The 7679-nt window shown below is 38.1% G+C and overlaps 1 long non-coding RNA gene across 1 annotated transcript; it reads left to right on the forward strand.

Annotated features, from left to right (window-relative positions):
* The first annotated feature begins 772 nt into the window (after positions 1 to 772).
* LOC140817672 (uncharacterized) lies at positions 773 to 3431 on the forward strand. The gene is made up of 2 exons (XR_012114862.1): positions 773 to 1289; positions 3226 to 3431. It is a non-coding gene; the product is annotated as an uncharacterized lncRNA (long non-coding RNA).
* The last annotated feature ends 4248 nt before the right edge of the window (positions 3432 to 7679 follow it).

The raw sequence follows: 7679 nt of genomic DNA on the forward strand, positions 1-7679 counted from the left end.
GAAGTTCACACTGAAAGGAATCATTACTATGCTTTTGCTGGAAGACTTTTTTCATTCGACCTGGCTAGGGAATAGAATCTACAATCGGCTTCGCTTGCTTTACCAAGTTGATATTCCGATATTAGCCTTCACCTTCAGGTACTTTTTGCTTAGTTAACTTGGCGACAGAAGATATTGATGTTCTCTAAGACTGAATTCAATTAGTTATTTATCAAAGTCTTATTTATTAAATGACCAGAATTAAACGCGGATATATAGCTCGGAGACGTAGAACAAAAATTCGAGAATGCACCACCACCACCACCACCTCCTTTAGGGGATGCTGCTATTCGTGCATTGGAGGGGATGGTTCGTCTCTTCGAGCCACATTTACAGCAGCAGCAGTTACAACAGCAGATGCAGCAGGCACCTAGGCCACATCATGACGTATATGATCAGTTCCGGAGGCTAGGGCCGAAGGAATTTTCTGGCACCACCGATCCCTTTGCTGCTGAGAGTTGGATTCGTTCACTCGAGGTACACTTTCTATACCGTCCCAAAAATCGGAAAGTCCACGTGAACCACATGCAATAAAATTATCAAATTTCTTTGGCATTTTATTAAATTCTTTTAAAGCACAAAATGTATGTTTATTTTATTAATTTGTGTTTAATTATTTTTACGCATTTTATTCATAATTCATGCATAGTATAATTTATTACATACATTTTATAAGTTCATGTATTAGACTTTTTTTTAAGTAGCATTTCGCGCTCGAACGAGGAACGGAGACCGGAGAATTAACAAGAAAAATTATTTTATTACAAGATTAATTTTTATTAATTAATTTAAAGTATTTTTAAGTGTGTTTTGCAAAAATGGACTTTATTGGGTATTTTTACCCGCATGATTTTATTTTTACCCGGTACGCAAATTTTAGAGAATTGGAGAACTTTTTGAGGGTTCGGCTACTGTTTTCAAAAACTTTCTAACACGAAATATTTTTCTAGAGTATGTTTGGATTTAATGGGCCTACTTTTAAGCTTATTGGACTTAAAATTCTTTTTAAACTCTTAATTAGCAATTTAGGGCCCATTATATATTAATTAACTATTTAATAAATACCTAAGGACCCACAAAACTTAATTATGCACCCACCAGCCGACACTCCTCTCCTTCATCAGCCACTTTCACGAGAATTCCAGCTGAAAGCTTCGGTCCTTCATTCTTCTTGCAACAAGTCTTCTTCCCCGCTCCCCGGCGCCTTCCCGACGTGGAATACTTCAAGTTTTCGTTCGAATAACACCAAGGCACGCCATGTAGTTTTATTGCTGCATCATACACATTATATACATGCTGCATTATGTTTATTTGTTTGTGGAATTTACGATCCAAAGCATATCATGGAGATCCCTCGGTTTTTGTTCAAACACATGCATCTTTTGTTCACTACTCATGTTTTCTCTGAAATGTTGCAAGGGGACTGCTGTAATGAGTGTTGACGGGCTGTTAGCACATAAAAAAGAAAGGTTTTAAGCTGGAGTTGTGATAAGGCTGGAGTCGGTGCTGGTTGAAGCTTGGTGTAGATCAAGTGTGATGTCTCATTGTGGATCGGCTTTGGGGAAGATTGCGTGCAAGGGTTCGATCAGCAGTGCAAGGACTCAACCGTGCCATGCACCAGACCCTGATGGGTCTGAGACAGGGCATGTAAGGACTCAGAACCTGCTGGAACAACCCCCAAGCGCGATTGAGCTAGTGGGTGATGAAATGGTTGTGGTTGTGCTCCTTGGTGTCTAGCGGTCGTGGGCTTTGTGTAGGTTGTATGGGGCTGGGGCCATGAGTCTAAGGTGTCAAGTAGGGTCCCAAGATGGTCAAGGGAGGTTCAGTTCGTGGCTGGAACCTTTGGTTGAAGGCTAGGAGTGTATTATTGGAAAGTATGAGGCTTAGGGTTCGAAGGGAGCTGTTGGAAATTTCCAGCAGTTATTGGGGCTTTTTCGTGGGTTTTTGAGGGTTGGAAGGAGTGGTCTAGGAGCTGTTATGATGCGTTTAAATTATGGTAAAATTTTGGGAAAATTTGTATGAGTTTCGGTTCGATTCGGGTTAAAACCGAGACCCCGGTCCAAGTTTTAAAACAATTTGGTTAAGTTATGAAATGAGCTTGATTTTAAGTCTAGGAATGCTTATAAATATGTTTTGGGATATTTTTAGGAGTTTAGTAAGGTTCAGATCAAAATAACGAGTTTTGGATTTATTCGGGATTTAGTCAACTCACGAAACGTTAATTAAAAGGTTAATTGAGACGCATAGATTTAAGCTTAATAAAATTATGAGAAAATATATTTAAGCTCAAATAATTATTAGAAGTCTAAGTTTTTAATTTGGGAATTTTATGCTAAGATTTGGTTTAATTCGGGATTAAAACGCATTAATAGGTTATATTTAAAGATTAATTTAAAAGTCATAGATTTAAGCCAAATAAAAATATGGGAAAGTTCATGTAGGCTTAAATAATTATTTGGGACATGTTAGAGTCAATGGAATTAATAACATGTCAAAGAAGTGAAATTTTACGTCTAGGGGTGAAACGATAATTTTTGGGTTTCCTGGGGCAAAATTGTCATTTTTCACCCGGGGTGAGATTTTGGTTCTGACAGCGCACTGAGCACAAATTTATGATATTTTAAATGTTCATGCATCATGATCATGATTTTAAGATTTTATGAAGATATACGTCGCATGCTTGGGTTTAAGAAAAATTGCATTTATTCAAAATTTTTATAAGTGATGAAAATGATATTGTTTTGAATGATGGGAATTAGTTGTGGCTATCGAAGTATATGTAAATGGTTAAGACGTACATGTAAATGCTGATGATGAGGCCTAGGCACAGTGTATGGGTGATCCTGTCACTGATGTCCGACAGCCGCCGGGTACCACGGTTCTATGTATGATGGATCCATCGTAAATGATGTACGATAGTCACCTCTAATGAACTGAATTCACCAATGATGAATGATAAATGAATGATGACTGATGAACTATGAACGATGAATGATGAACGATGATTAACGATGAGCTGTTTTGATACGTCATTATTTTACACGACACGTTTATATTACGTTTTTAAAGTTCATGAAAGGTATGTTGAGTATGGTATTTTTCAATACTGTGTGCTATGTATGTGTATTTACTATTAACGGTGCAGGTGTGTTGAGTCTTTAGACTCACTAGGCGTGTGTGATGCAGGTGAGCTTCATGATGAGGAGATTTGAGGTGCCGAACTCTGAGTAGGCAGACCTGGTGCAGTGACATGACCCGAGGACTAAATGTTTTCCGCATTATGAGTTATGAAATTGAGAGGAGATGAACCTTTTCTTACGATGATGAATTTAAGATTTTTACTCGTTTATGTTTACGTATGATTTTGAATGAGTTTGATTATTTTAAACTGCGCTATTTTTATTGTCAAATATTTAAGATCATTTTTAAATGTTATTTAAAAAATGCGAAATTTTAGCTTTATAAAAAAAAAACATTTTCGCACTTTTAAAATAGCAGACGTTTCACTTTCGTTATCTGGATATGGGAGATGCTAACCGTGTGAGGTGTACCTCTTATCTATTTAGAGACGATGCTTCTTTATGGTGGGAAGGAGCCGAGCATTGTGTTAATCTTTCTACTATTACATGGGCTCAATTCAAGGAGATTTTTTACGAGAAATATTTTACTTTTGATGTTATAGGGCGATTGAAGAGGGAATTTATGACTCTCCGTCAGGGACACGCTTATGTTGCTGAGTTTGTGAATAAATTTGATAGGGGTTGTCACTTTGTACCCATTATTGTGAGGGATGCTGCGGAGAAGCTTCTACACTTCATAGATGGTCTACGACCTACCATTCGAAATAAAGTTATGATGATGCTTCCTTTGGATAATTCTATTTCTACTACCTGTGCATACCAGTCCAAGCGATCTTTGAAGGATATTGGGTTTGAGTTACAGCGCAAGAGACAACAGCATCAGAATAATAATCATCCAAACAAGAAGCCATATATGGGTCCTCCTAGACCTCAAGGGCCTCAAAGCCCCAAGGTGGTCAAGTCAAGAAGCCAGAACGACCAAAGCCACAAAAACCTGGAGCATCGAAACCTGCTGAGAGGAAACCATGCAAGGAGTGTAATCGCTTTCATTTTGACAAGTGCACGTGGATATGTTTTCGATGCTTCGTATGCGAGGAAGAAGGGCATAAGGCTGCTGATTGCCGGAAGAAGAATTCACCTACTGTTGGAAGAGCATATGTTATGAATGCCGAAGAAGCTGAGGAGGAGGCGGACACTACGCTTATCACGGGTAACCTAGTCATTTAACATTTTTATATTGCTTTTAAATTTCATGAAATGTTAAATTGGATATTGAATTGGAATCAAGATTAATCTAGTGGAAATTAGGTTGCATGTTCTACCTTAGTTGGATTTAAGATATGATTTTAGGAACCATAGAAAATAGTATTTATTTTTGAGCCTTGTTTTATGCAAAGGATGTAATAATTCCAAATAAAATTTTTAGGGCCAAATTTAAAGAAAAATCATAATCAAGGAATTTATTAGAGTTTTTGAATTTTTGAGGGGTCAATTGGGAAAGTTTCGAAAAGTTGAGGGACTTAATTGAAATTTTTGAAATTATGAGGAACAAAATACAATTATCCGAAAGTTAAGGGAATCAATGGGTTTGAAGGCGCGATTGGTGGAAAAAGGATATACTCAAAGACGAGGAGTTGACTTTGAGGAAACCTTTTCTCCAGTTGCAATGTTCAAGTCCATAAGGATTTTTCTAGCCATAGCTGCATGGTATGACTATGAGATATGACAGATGGATATCAAGACAGCCTTTCTTAATGGGGATATTAAGGAAGAGATTTACATGTCTTAACCCGAAGGGTTTACATCTATCGGAAGTGAGCATATGCTATGCAAACATCAAAGATCTATTTATGGTCTAAAGCAGGCATCTAGGAGTTGGAACCTCAGATTCGACAGTACAATCAAAGAGTTTGGTTTTGCTAAGAATCCTGAGGAACCCTGTGTGTATAAGAAGGTCAGTGGGAGTGTTGTGACATTCCTAGTGTTTTATGTTGATGACATTCTAATCATTGGGAATGATGTAGGAATGTTGCAAACAACTAAAATATGGTTAGCAAGTAAGTTCTCGATACAGGACTTGGGTGAAGCATCTTTTGTATTAGGGAATACAGATCTATAGAGATAGATCAAGAAGATTGCTTTGTCTCACCCAGTCTACATACATTGATACCATCATGAAGCGGTTCTCGATGGATGAGTTCAAGAGAGGACATCTACCAATGTGTCATGGCGTGTCCCTATCCAAGTCTGTCTCCCAAGACAAATGCAGAGATAGCGGCGATGACAAGCATTCATTATGAATCTACGATTGGTTGCATCATGTATGGGATGATATCTACACGTCCTGACGTGGCTTTCGCACTAAGTGTAGTGAGTAGATATCAATCGAACCCTGGTCTTCCACACTGGAAAGTTGTGAAAGACATCCTCAAGTAGTTGAGAAGGACCAATAAAATGTTCTTGGTCTATGAGGTGGAGAACTGAAATTGGAAGGCTATACCGACTCTAGCTTCCAAAGCGATATCGATGACTCGAAGTCAACCTCTGGGTTTGTATTCATGCTCAATGGTGCTGCTGTCTCTTGGAAGAGTTCCAAGCAAGACAATACTGCGGATTCCAGCACAGAGGCCGAATACATTGCTGCATCAGATGCAACAAGGGAGGCTGTTTGGATAAGGAATTTCGTCTAAGAGTTGGACGTCATTCCTAATGGAGTTGCTCCTCTCCCGGTGTTGTGTGACAACACGGGAGCTTTAGCACAAGCAAAGGAGCCAATGTCTCATCAGAAGTCCAAACATGTATTGAGAAAGTTCCACATTCTCCGAGAGATTGTGGAAAGAGGAGAAGTGTCGATTGACATAGTCGGCTCCGTAGATAATGTTGCTGATCCACTAGCTAAGCATTTACCTGGACCATTAATCGAGATGCATCGCGAATCAATGGGTTTGAAGCATATGGGTAGTTAGTTGGCTCTAGTGCAAGTGGGATATTGTTAGAGTAGGTGCCCGTCGAGCCAAGTGTTGGCCGAGTGTTCACAATGAAACTCTATGTATAAGCAGTCTTTATTTTAATAATATTTGAAATTATTGTTTTGGCAAATCTTTATCTGTATACCTATGCTAGTTGCATAGATAAAGTCCTTGAATATACAAATAGTAGAAAGAATATGAGATGCTCATATGATGAGTATCATGAAACTCATATTTGGATTACTGTATATTCTAAACAGTTCCTAGTCGATTCAGCTGCCGCTAAGAAGGATATAGGCCGCTCGAGTTAGAGACTAGTGTCTGCGATGTGAGTACCATGTTTCATTGGTAGGGGACATTGTGATGTCCGAGAATCCAGATAGGTGCTCCTGGTAGAATGCACTGAACAACCCTCCATAAAGGACTTTCCAAGTGGTTCTCACTTATCGAGTGGAAAAGTCCTAGTTTATGGTTGTACACCATTAGTCCTTATGACCCGGGACAACATTGAGACTCTATGTGCTAGAATTACACTTTGACTTGTTCACCGACTCTCATGGGGTCATCAGGTGGCAAGGTTGGGTGTTCTGTCGAAACATATAGGAGTCGATGCATTGTAGTCATGGATTCATCGCTTACCTTCGGGTATGGATATCCTATGTGTTCTCATGTGTATGTAGGTTGAAATCTCTGATCAGAGTATGGTGGTAATTATGAAAGGGGTTTCATAGATTACACCATCGATGCAACTACGACATGACACATAGTATCGATTCATTGACAACTCTCGATAAACAAATGGTTGTCGAATCGGTCGGGATATATGAGTTGAAGGGACCGTAATATACGCTAACCATAATTGAATGGTTCTTGCAGGCACTATCATTTGATACCTAGGGAATAATGTAAGCGATGCTGCTAGGCGTTTAACATGATTGGTTGGGTACTATCAGACTTAAGTTCTGACGTTCTTATTATCAAGGAGTTGATAATTAAGAATGGAGCAATTGGGGTATGCTCATATAAGGACATGTTTAGTCCGAATCACATGGAGATGTGAACCCACGGCTAGTTGTATCAATGAACCATTGAGGGCCACACAAGTACTAGCTTTCTAGATCCCGTTGAGAAGTAAAATAGTTCAATGTGTTGAACGGCTTATAAAGGAGTTTATAAGCGTAAGAAAAAAAAATAGAAGTATGACTTCTATGAGAGAAATGTAACTTTTAATTTTTGGAAGTGTTTCTAAATTAAAATTAGGCCAAGTGAATAATGTATTTGAAAATTGTGATTTTCATAAACATTATTATGGACTAAATTAAATTAATTCAAGTGTTGAATTAATTAAACACTAGTGGGCCTAGTAGAGCCCAAATAATTAAATTAATTCAAGTGTTGAATTAATTAAATCATATTGGGTCTTGTAGAGCCCAATATTAAAATAATTATTCAACTAGTGACTTGAGTAAATTCAAGTAATGTTTAATTAGTTTTAAATATGTTTGAGATAATTAAAATAAGTCTATGGATTTTTAATTGATAAAAATCAAATAACATTGCATGCATGGGAGGTGAAAGGTTGGGAGACAAT

This window comes from Primulina eburnea, chromosome 17, assembly GCF_022965805.1.
Source record: "Primulina eburnea isolate SZY01 chromosome 17, ASM2296580v1, whole genome shotgun sequence".
NCBI lineage: Eukaryota > Viridiplantae > Streptophyta > Magnoliopsida > Lamiales > Gesneriaceae > Primulina > Primulina eburnea.